A 12,559-nucleotide genomic window follows, 5' to 3' on the forward strand; every position below is an offset into this window, starting at 1 on the left:
TGAGTGATTCCTTCATTAATTAAGGTGATTTAGGACTTTTAACAGACTTTGGCACAAAGAGTACTGATATGTCTATCACGTCTTTTATGAGTTTGATATCTGCATTTTTATCTGCAATTCCAGAAGTCTGAAATGCATGACTAATTCATCTGACTTTCACACTGATGAGTCACAATATAACATAATGCAACCTTGACTCAGGGACGTTCAGAGTATTCTTTCCTCCTGTTCCCACTCATATCTTAAAGACATTGCTGCCAAAACTCTCCCTTCTCTCTCTCTGAACATCTCCTAATTTGTTCAGGACAGATTAATTCCTAACCTCTATAGAAACGTCTGCCATGTAACCCCTCAGGGCGTTTTTTCTTCCAGGCGATCTGACAGTGTTGACTCTCTCCAGCGAGCGCCTACTATTCATCACCAGAGAAAAGGCTTCAGCAGCAACAGCCTCAGTGTGAGAGAGCTCTGACTCAGAGGCACTCTCACACCGAGATGTGCTTAAACTATATTATCATTTCTAGACACATATTTTGCTCAAGGCTCTGCTCTAAAGCCTTCCCATTATGCACCCCTGTCAGCCTCTCTAGGTATGCACAATACCGTGGGCTGGATGCTGTTAACAGTTGTGGATGGATTTCTTTCTATTGGACACCCGTTTTCTTTTTTTATTTATTTTTAAATGGAGTGACACTAAGATTGCATGAATGTTAGAGCTGAGACAACCAAGACCTCTGAGGCACTTTCCTACTTGAATGTTGGAGGGTGACGTTTCTGAGTAACTAAAAGATTGTGAATTGGGCCGAGTGGCTCCTAATTATCATAAATCAAATCACGTTTATTTGTTACATACAAAAGAAACAATAAAACAGTACTTTTCAGAAAAATTAAACAGTGGATAGATATAAATGGTTTTTTTTAGTACCTTACACTTATTTGGCAAAGACTGAAGTGTTTTAGTCAATAACCAGAGTAAATTCAAGCTTGAAATTAAAACTTCTGTCTGAAATTCATTTTAGCATAATGACTGTAAACCCTGGACTACAGACAGACAGAAAGACAGACAGACAGACAGACAGACAGGTGGCAATGCTAAGGTCTCAACACAGTGCCAACAATCTCAGCAAATGCTCCATTCAGTAGCTGTTCTGGAGCTTTCGATTGTATCATACAATTTCTAAACTTTGAACCTACAATAACAGATTTTTTTTTATTACAATTATTTTCCACTTTTTGTTTTTATTTTAATTTTTTATTTATTTTGTATTTATTGTTTTAATTATTTATTTATTTTTATTTTTGTTTATTTTTTTTATTTTATAAATTTCAATTAAGTTTTGTTTTAAATTATGTCCTTTTTTTGGTGAATAATTTCCAATGCATATCTTTAAAATCAATAAAATTTGACCACAAAAATGTTTTTTTAGGCAACTTGGGGGCAGCAGAACAAGCTGTAAACATGTACAACATTGACATATTGAGGTACAGTATATTGACATATCACCTTATAAGTCAGCAAACAGTTGCCCATTTACACATCACGCAGACCGAGCAACATTATAATTCATTCGGGGTCGTGTTTGAGTCCATATAGAGAATATACGTTCTCTCTCTGTTTAGCTCTGTTTTTAACTCCCGAGGAGAATCTGGCTATTTAGCTGCTAATGTTTCACTGAAAACTGTGGTCGAAAACGACACTGTGAGAGCGATGTGAGTGAACCAGTACAGTTGTGGGCTGGAAAAACCAAAACAATGAGCTGAAAGACACTATAAAGCTCCATAAAGCTGAGGGGGAACTGCAGAGTCAGGTGATAATTCTCTGCAGATTCGCCACTATGAGCGACCACTTTTACATGGAAGAAGTCATGTGATCCCTCATTGTTAACATGAACATAGTGATTAAAGCTGCTTTGAAACCAACATGGATCAGAAAAATGGAAATTTTAACATCTCCAATGCCATGATTATTAAGAAACTGCCTGCTGAGGAAGATCATGTGGTACGATTGAAAGCTCCAGAACAGTTTAGACCTTGTGGGGACATGATTATATCAGCTATTGTTTCTGAGGTCAAGAATTGACTTTCAATTTCAATTCATTGAATAATTTAGAGAGATAAACCACAGTAATAAAATGGGTCACCTGCATATCCATTGAATAATTAGATAACCTAAATACCACTTTATTTTTTTGTGTAAATGACCAAAATAAACTGATACTAATGCATTGATGTGATTCTATTTATATGAATATTTTCTAATATATATATTTTTTTATCTTTCATTGATACTTGTCCTCATCATCTGAGAGGATGTATTAGTATTAAAGTGGTAGTAGAAGTATATCTGTCAATCCATCAAAAGCACAATAAAAGTGAGTCACTCTGTTCTCTTTTCTCTCTCCTAAAGAGTTATTACATGCATGACATTCTGCTCTGCTCTTTCATTTTCTTTCCCCTTTATTTTTTTGGAGCGAGATAAACAGAGAGGCAGCGGCAGATGTTGCTGTGTCAAAACAAAATGCACTGAATTGAATTGAGACAGAGAAGCAGCGAGTTCTCAAGGACAGACGGAGGGTAACCCTGAGACGCTAAGTTGCACCGGTGCATAAAGGAAGACAACAAAACATCCTGGTCACACATCAGCAGTCTGGAGTCAAAATGATGACAGCGAGATAGAAAAAAGAGAGGAATGAACAGAAAATGCAGTCATTCTACATTCAGATAAACACATACCGAATCTGCCATCCACATTTGTGCGTGCATGTGGGCCTGAGGCTTATAGTTCAAAGCCATCCTAGATTACCGTGAGGAATGATGATGATAATGATGGTAGAGGGAGCTGACCCTGGGGACTCATGACTTTAAACCTCCCCTCATTAAGTCTTGAATTAAGAGCCTAAACTCTGTTGGCAGAATCGAAAACAGCTTGTGTTCTATTCCTAGCAGCAAAAGCTCCTTTTTTGGTTGCACAGTCAACAGGGTGCAGTGAGTGTCTTCGTAAAAGCTTGATCCTGGATTTCTGATGCCTTGCATTATCTCAAATATCTTGCCAGTGAACTTTAGTCCTACAGAAGTCTGTCAGGGCGGATTTGGCTTCAATGAGCGGCTGCTTTTCAAGGTGGCGGACATTCAGGACGTTCACAAGTGTTGGGAATGTCCAGTACAGTGAGAAGCCTACAGCTGCTTAGCTCACTGGACTAATCCTTGTGGGAAGGACTGTGAGACTATACTGTTCTCATCAGAATATAGATATGGAAAAACACAGGGAAGCAGACTCATCACAAATATTCATATTCACCACCTTTTTTCTCACCATAATGGAAATGGTAACACTTCATTTTACAGGTCTGCAAATTTCATGGTAATTAGGTGATAATTAGCACGTAACTCATTTGAAATTTCTTTGGAAAAACTGCCAAATTAGCCAAATATTTACCTCAACATTTAATTATTAAACATTATTTAATAATTATGTTCCGCTATTTCCCTTTAGCTGGTAATTTATTTAATACATCTCCAGGAAAAGAATACAAAGTTAATTGCTTTATTTTCATGCCTGCTGATAAATAGATAATAATTAGCAAATAACTTATTTGAAATTTCTTTAAAAACTCCCTGAATCATTACGTATTAGCTATACCAGGTTGCATTTGTGTAGACAATAAGATAAGATTTGTGCCTGATCAGAAGTGTCTTCTATTAGTTTTGGTTTTCCACCTCCAATGAAGAGCAGCGCAGAGCCGCTTCTCAAGCCTAAGGGCCATATTTTAACGTTTATACGCTATCTTAGCATAAAATTATAAATTCATGTTATTAATGAAGTAATTTTCGATACATTTTGAGGTAAATATTGGGGTAATTTGGCAGTAATTTTAAAGAAATTTCAAATACTTGCTAATTATCACCTAATTACGTTGAAATTTACAGACCTGTAATATAATGTGTTACTATGGAAACATCTGATATCCTCTGTCTCAGTTTGCTGATTGTTGTCCGCTGTCTTTTTCACAGATATGCACCGCTACACACACTTCCTCACATACAGTATAACAAAATTTAGAGATGACAGCAACCTCTTGCACCTTTAAAAGCAGTCAGCAAAACTGGTTTCAGTGACCTTTCACTGCTGCATAACTCACCCTCTCCTTGTTCTTCAGTCAGCAATAACAGTACCTCTGTTTTCTACCAGGGACACATATCAGTGGGCTTTCAGACCCCCACTGAGAGTAAGAGTGCATGGGTTAAAATGATGGCAGTGGTTGGGGCCATTTAGCTGCAGGAGGGCTGCAGATCACTGTAAAGGACCCAGAGGAGCAGAGGAAAAACTACAGGCCAGTGAAGAATACCAACAAGAACACTGAAGTGAAGCACCTTATCTGCACTGCTCCCAAGAAAACAATGAATCTACTGACTTAACTACTGCTACAAGTGGATTCCATTGAGTGGATGTTAACAATAGGCCTTTCTCACAGCAGACATTTGGGCTCGTCATAGCAGGAAAAGCACAGGTGTTACTAATAACACTAACGATGGCTCTGTTCCATTCAGGTGTTCCAGTGAGAGTGACAGTGAGACAGCATGCACGATACCAAGGAGGGTGAAATCAATGCAGCTAAATGGAATTCAGCCATCGTTAATTTCATTATGTACACCTGTGCTTTCCCCTACTGTGACAAGTCAATATATCTTCTGTGAAAAAGGCCTATAGGCTATATACATGTGTTCAAATATTTCAAAATCGAAAATGAGTGTCTGTATACGAAATAAAATAATGTACTCACTACTGAATATTCAATGCATTCCATTAAAAATAATCTCATAATTCTGATTTATTATCTTAAAATAACAATAATGAAATGAATAATAAAATAATTATAATAATTATAATAATAATAATGATACTACTATTACTACTACTACTACTACTAATAATAATAATAATAATAATAATAATAATAATAATAAAATATCTCCTAATTGTGAGAAAAACTTTTTTTTTTCTTTGGTGAATGCAATAAAGATTAAAAAAATCAAGTGAACTGAATTCACTAATGTATATGAATTGATGTGGTCTGAATCTTTGGAAGGCTCAATAGTCAGTTTCAAATGAATGGAATTGACCTCTAGCCTATATTAAATATGAGAACTCTGTAAAGTAGTAATTAAATCAAATCTTTATGGCCATCATTTGCTTCCATACCCATGCGCTGTGTAAATAAATGCACAGATTAAATGTGCTAAATACATAGCATTTCTATTGCCTCTCAATGGCTCTCAACATGGCGACCGCGGCTAAAGTGCTGACAGTGTTAACCTGAGAGGGAACTGGAAGGTAGGTGCTGCGTTTCCGCGGCGACGCTGTCAGTCAGGACTGCATTATCAGTTGTAACCACCATATGAGAGCAGTGCAGAGAGGCGGTCGTGAGCTAGCCAGTGGGGCACGCTCACATGCACTAACATGAACTAAAAGCATGCACAGCAGGCACGGCGATGTCAACAAAGCACAGAAAAGCTCTGATTAGACAATAGTTGTTTGATGCTATATTAATGTTTTGGATATTGCATAGAGCACCTTTTCATAAATAAATCTCAATCATACATGCACAGATAGACAAAATGATTCATGCAAATTCAGATTATGTTTTTTAAAAACTTGAGTCAGGATGTTTACCTCTGACTGGTCATTGTTATGTTTCTGCTTTGAATCACCTGTCCAGCCTGTATGTGCTGATGCCTGGTGTCAAACAGAACACGCCCCTGTGAGGTCGCCATGGAGACGGAAACCCCGGACAACCCACACAAACTCACATTATACGATGTCAAATACACATTAAGGGTGCATCTAACTCTATTTGACACGTGCCATCAACCAAAACAAACCCTGTCCTTTTATGCTTGACTATCACTGATTATAAGGTGCTTATAATTCAAATTATAGCAGACATAACTCACCCTCATCAATATCTGTACAACAGATCAGATGTGTCAGATTGTTTCCCAGTGACCATGACATATTATCTCCTGTAATGGAAAACATGAATTTATCTTCCAAACTATATGGTTCACCTGAGTTCTTCTGCACAGAGTAAGTATGGCTGCCACTTTCTGTTTTGATCAGATAAGCTGCTGAAAACCTGGTGTGATAAAGTCTCACAGCTAGAAGCTACTTGTCTTTGTAACGCTAAAACCTACATTCAGCACGCTTGGAGGAACTCATAACTTTCAACAGTGATGCAACTACCTGTGAGCACTGAGGCAGAGCTCTTTGGATTACATTTGGCAACATCTGGAAGAAGATTTCCCGGTAAGTCTGTCAATTCTTCTTCAGGAATATCTGATGTAATACAAACCTGCTGACACGCTGCTGTCATCGAGCTACTCTGTAGATGTGTGAGCAAGAAAGAGAAAAGGGAAACGCAGAGAGTTCTTCTACAAACTGACCCCTGGGATGTTTGACAATCGACTTCTGAATCACGTTAAGTTTAGACAAGCCCTCTGGAGCTGTTGAAAGCTCCTGCCTCCCCAACCCTCCTTCCCTCTCTTTCCTTTTCACACTCGTACTTATCTCCTGTATAAACAGAAGCTCACTCAACGTGTTGACACACATTTGAGGGATCAATCCCCAAATGATGTGTCGGCTCCTATTTCTCTGAGATTACCAAAACAACATGAAATATAGATCATGTCAGCTTGCATGTAAGCTTACATGCATATTCACTCTGCCCTGCAGTCAAGAAGCATTTTATTCCCCACTTGAAATTATTATGAATTTACATAAAGGATGCAAGAGTCAGCTATATACACTCACGTCAACATTTTACAGCTAAATTTACACCTAAAGTGACTTTTGTTGAACATCGGCCACTGTGTTTACTATTGACAATTATGGGTAATGGTTAATACTAAAACGTAGTATAACAGTAGCACAAGAAGAGAAGAATACCAAAGTCAGTGAGCCGATCTTGGAACCCATCAGCTATCAGTCTGACAACGATTTAGTGTCTGGGGGCAACGGCAAATATTTCAGGGGTTCCAGTGTAGCCAGCGAATATCCGAATAATGGATAAAGGATATTCGCTTCCGTGTGTCATCATTTCAGTCCGATTAGCAACTTGAGACGCAAAAATGGAGTTGGAGTTGAGAGTCGACGTCTACGACAACATTTCGACAAATCTCAAATTAAAAAACAAAAGCTTGTCAGTTCATAGTTGATGTACGTGTATACAAGCAGTATTTTGTGACATCACAACTAGTTTGGAAGGTACTCATGTTCCAATGTGCAACTTACAAGTGTGCATATGAGGATGGACTTTTTAGTGAAGTAGGAGACATCATTTGTCCAACAGTTAAACTTATGCAACAAACGATAGTTGGATATTCACAGTTTTTCAATGAGGTAGAAGGAGTAGATACAGGAATTTTAAGAATTTTTAACGAGGTAATTGAACCTCTTTGTTGAACAATCATATCAGACATATTATTATTCAAAGCTGAGTATTTTTTCAGTGTCTGGAGAGGATCTTTACAGTACCAAATTTGTATCTGCCTATGATAAAGGTCATACCCCGTTTGCTTTTTTGTCTCCTGAAATCTGCTCAGCAGTGAATTATTTAGGAAGACCAGTTTTGACATCTGGTAGATGGCCTGATAATTCACTGTTAAGCATACAGACAGACACTAGATTAGATCCATAAAACACATCCATCAGGTCACAAGCCAGACTGTTATCATGGTAGACGGTGTGTAATCATAATTAAGCAGAAGCACCATGGAGCGAGGATTTTATGATTTTTACAGCCAGTGTTGTATAGTTGGATGATACATCAAGGATGAAGTGGAGTAAAAATGAGATATTAGTGCGAGAAGCAGACAGGCAAGCGTGGCATGAACCAGGCATTTTATTTCCTGCTTATCTGATCTCATACATAAATCATGCTTTCCACATGGCAGCACCAAACCCTGCTTATACAGTCAATGCAGAGATTACATAAATAAATGTATTCACAAAACAGGAAATATGTTGCCAGACGGTTCATTTTTATGGCGATACTGAATGGTAATTCATAGTCATTTATGTACATTCACATAGAAAAAAAGGTAAAATAAATATTTGCATATAAAATAAAGCATATATAATTAACACTTTGTTAAAATGTTAAAATTCAATAATACTTTTTCAGTTACCCGATAAACATGTGGCAAATGTGTAAAACACTTAAATATCATAATAATCCCTTCATTTATGGCACCTGAGAAGTCTGTTGACTGAGCTAAATTCTGACATTCACAAAGAGAAGTGCATTTATCGGTTGCAACTGTCAGTAAGACACAAAATGTTTACTTCCCTGTGTCTTTACAGATCATTTCATACTTGTATAGAGGCAGATTGAGACTGTAAAATTCCCTTTTTGGCTGAAGTATGCATATGATCACGTACAGTAAGGCACTGAAATAGCACCATATACAGGAAGGCTTATAAAAGCTAATATGGCTTCTTAATCAGTTGTACATAAAGTATGCACGCTGCATATCTAGACACACAGTTAAGGCTTAAAGGTGCTAAATACGGAATTCAGAGCATTTCTATTGCCTCCACACGGCTCTCAACATGGCGACGACTGAGTTACCGGTGCTAACACAGACTGTCTATAAAGATGGACGACATGACAGCTCCCCAAAAGTGAAGCCAAATCATCTTGATCGCCCCCTGGTGGCTGGCTGCAGTATAGGTAATAAGTCCCGCCCCTTCCATGTTAGAGGATGGGACAGGGGCCAAACTAAAAAGTCAAATACACATCAAATATTTTTTTCCCAAAGATAGTTTCTGTCATTTTAGTAAGTTCTTATCATGCTGATGTGTGTTCAAGTGTTCACTTTTCCAATAAGTTTGGTTTTAATTCGTTATTTGATGCTATAAAAAGGAAGTAAGACGTCATGATTGACAGCTGTGAGTCTATCTTGCTGACAAGCTGCGCCCGTGCTCGGCTCACGATTGGTCCGAGCGGGTGACCTTGATACCGCGGCTCCACTGCCCGATCACTACTGCTCAGACTCTGGTTCCAAATGACGCCAAATCTTCCATCTATATATACAGTCTGTGGGTGCTAACAGCGCTAACAAAGCTGGCAGAGCTACCAGTGTTTACCTGAGGGGGAATCGGAGGGTGGGTGCTACGCTGCTGTCAGTTGGGACGGTATTATCAGTTGTAACCTCCGTAAAAGCAAAGTGCAGAGCAGCGGCCGTGAGCTAGCCAGTGGGGCATGCTCACGTTCACTAACATGCACTAAAAGAATGGCGCAGCCGGCCCGGCTATGTCAACAAAGCACGAAGAAGCTCGGATTACAACACACGCAGAGGGAGAGTGACTTCATTCTCTGCTCAGGTAGACATTACTCCTGCTATATTAATGCTCTGGATCCCATATAGAGAACCTTCAAAGAACGTAAAAAAGTATTTCTTCTCGACTGGCTGAACTGTCTTTCAATGTTTCTACAAAAAAATAAAATCTGCTCATAAAACTGCATAAACCTGGTTAAAGAGATACAAAAACATACACAACAAGTACCCTGATATTATCACAAAAACAACATGTCAGAATGCTCTAAACAGGAGCATATCGGTATGTACAGTTTAGATAGATAGACTCCTAACAAAACAAAGATGGAGAGAAGAATGTGAGGTACAGAAGGCAACGGTTTACAGGCAGCATCTGGACAGAAATCACGCTGCGGGGCCGGCGGGCTCAGCAGTCTGAGAGGTGTCTCCAGGGCCGGACCAGTGCATTATATCTCCAGAGTATCTACTGGTTTTCTATTGGCCTGAGGTGAAGTCTTTCTTTCAAGTTACTCCAGATAAGATAACCTGTCTGCTCTGTGAAAGCTAAAGGCTAATGGCTCTCCCTGGTCACTGCACACTACCTGAGAGATACGCAACAACATAGAGGAATGTGGTTCTCTCTGATGTCTGGCAACATAATCTCTATCCTGACCTACAACCGTCTTCTTAAGATCCAGTAATGTGCTCCAGTGTAATGTCTCACTTCCTATAGGTCTGTCTGGCCTGTACATCCCATCTCCACACCAACTCTTTCTCGACATGCACACACTTCATTCTAGGAACATATGTTATTATTATTATAATACCCTTCAACCGCCTCACAGTTTCTCTCCCATACCTGCTGTCCTCCTACCGCAAGCAGATGTGATTGTTTATTTTCAACTCAGCCACCAGCACGAATGGATTACAGCTGCAACGATTAATCGATTAATTGCTAACTATTATCTTAATCTGCAACTATTTTGATAATCGATTAATTGTTTTTTTTACCAATTAGTTGGTAAAAAAAAGTCCTCCTCTATGACAGTAAACTGAATATCTTTGAGTTGGGGACAAAATAAGACATTTGAGGACGTCATCTTGGGTTTTGGAAAACACTGATCGACATTTCTCGCCATTTTCTGACATTTTATAGACCAAACAACTAATCGATTAATTGAGGAAATGATCGACAGATTAATCGACAATGAAAATGATTGTTAGTTGCAGCCCTTGAATGCCCTCAATCTAAACATATTTAGAATGATACTGTTGTATGGAGTACTAGAATGCACACTATGTCATTCATTGGCAGAAAACTGTTCTGTTGCACCTCATCACACTAAATGAAATGAGACTGAATTGACTTCATCCCCAGAGTGCCTTTTTCATATTCAGTAAAACTACTTCAGTATCAATACAAGTGTATTTTCCAAAGGCATGTGTGGTTGTCATGGCAGCCATACCTGACTTATTCCTGCAGTGTGTTATTTTTTTATTTCACTTTCCTCTCTTACACAACTGCAGTTAACATCTGGAGAGATGCAGGTGGGGCAGCCTGACCACAATCCAGTTGGTTTATAATAAATTGAATATGATTGGATACAAATATGACACCTCAAAAGTACCGAGAGGAGAAGTGTGTCTTTCGCCTGCTACACCCACTATTGATTTGGTCGATCACCAAAAGAAGGTATAAAACAACACGACAGCGACCTCTAACGACCGTAGTAATTATGACAGGAACAGAAGCGGAAGTCAAGCGCTGTAGTATAGACAGGGTGAAACTCCATATGGGATGACCCAGGAGACCGTGATTCGCATCCCGTGTGAATCCAACGTGTAGCTGTCTTTGTGTTCACAAGTGTTAAGTTTCACTTTCACTTTTGATTATTTAATTATTTTAAATCAAAACACAATGTTTTTCCCTAAACTTAACTGTTTTTTCCCCCCAAACCTAAAGAAGTTGTAGTTTTATTGCCAAAACCTAAAGAAGTTGCAGTTTTATTGCCTAAACCTAAGAAGTCTTTTCGAAGAAGTCGTTTTTTGTTCAAAACATAATGTTTCATTCAGTTTTACAACATGTTAGAACGTGTTGCTTTTAAGTTTCACTTTCACTTTTACAACGTAGTAGGCGTAGTAGGCCCCTGATGACCCACATCTATGGTGCTTATAGCGACCAATAATGCCTGTGGAAATACTGTAAATACTTTTCATGCCTGGAAACAGTGGAATCGGGTTGGCGAGGTACTGAATGTTGTAGACCGATACAGACTACAGCAGCTCAGTAAGAGGAAGTAGCTGGATGAAATTACAGCAAACTGGAAGGATCGCTGGACTTACTGGTAACATCTGACTGGGAAGTTCACTAAACTCACACTTCACTAAACCAAGAAAGTCCTCTAAAGGAGCCGCTCAATGGCACACAGTATACAACAGGACTATGGTTACACTGGGCACCTGTGCAGGTGTCCGCTAATGTTGCCTGAAGTCATAAAGGTTTAAAAAAAGGCCCACTGATTGGAGACACCTCACTGAATATGAACAGGTCCGGTCACCATCACAACAATAACAATCAATGGAATAAACACAACTTAATGAATGGGTCTAAAAAGGAACATTTGGCTGTAACACATGCAGTGTGGAGCAATGACAGTATTCACTATCCACATTGGAAGGCACATTCTGGCAAAAATCTGATAAATGGCAACAGTTCAATTATATTACAATACAAAAATAAATGGAGAGAGTACAATAAATAAGACATTTCTATCCTGCTATGTACAGTACTTACACCAGATTCATTTACACTATACACATACACATGGTAGTAAAAGAGGTCAGGGCAGGTTTGAGCTCTGAACTGGCTGCTTTAGCACCAGAGAGGAGGGACATCTGGACACAATGAGCACCTGAAGAGGACTGCAGAGATGAATGGAACTAGATGCTGATAAAAAGACATTAACTCTCAGTCAGTTACTCATTAAAAACTCAAGGAAAGATGTGTATTCAATGAACACAAATGCATTTCTACAATAGTTCTATATTTTGGTAATATGCAATATTTGATATTCAGTTCAAGGCTTTCTCCGGAGTTAAACACCCAATCAGTCAGTTAATTATTTATCTATTTATGTATTTATTTTTAAATTTATTATTCATTTTTGCATTTATTTTTATTATCCATTTTTAAATGCATGTATTTATTTATGTGATTAACCATTTATTTATGTGTTTTACCATTATT

General features: G+C 38.4%; 2 protein-coding genes across 2 annotated transcripts in view; both read right to left on the reverse strand.

Moving 5' to 3' along the window:
- The window catches only part of prickle2b (prickle homolog 2b), a 124,010-nt gene extending 119,855 nt beyond the window's left edge, over positions 1–4,155 (reverse strand). Inside the window, exon 1 of the mRNA XM_037769339.1 lies at positions 4,137–4,155. The gene's annotated coding sequence lies outside the window, so the exon portion shown is untranslated. The remainder of the gene's footprint in view (positions 1–4,136) is intronic.
- Positions 4,156–12,012: 7,857 nt separating this feature from the next.
- Positions 12,013–12,559, reverse strand: part of adamts9 (ADAM metallopeptidase with thrombospondin type 1 motif, 9) — a 61,183-nt gene continuing 60,636 nt past the window's right edge. The window contains exon 40 of the mRNA XM_037769291.1: positions 12,013–12,259. The gene's annotated coding sequence lies outside the window, so the exon portion shown is untranslated. The remainder of the gene's footprint in view (positions 12,260–12,559) is intronic.

This window comes from Sebastes umbrosus, chromosome 1 (assembly GCF_015220745.1).
Source record: "Sebastes umbrosus isolate fSebUmb1 chromosome 1, fSebUmb1.pri, whole genome shotgun sequence".
Taxonomy (NCBI): Eukaryota; Metazoa; Chordata; class Actinopteri; order Perciformes; family Sebastidae; genus Sebastes; species Sebastes umbrosus.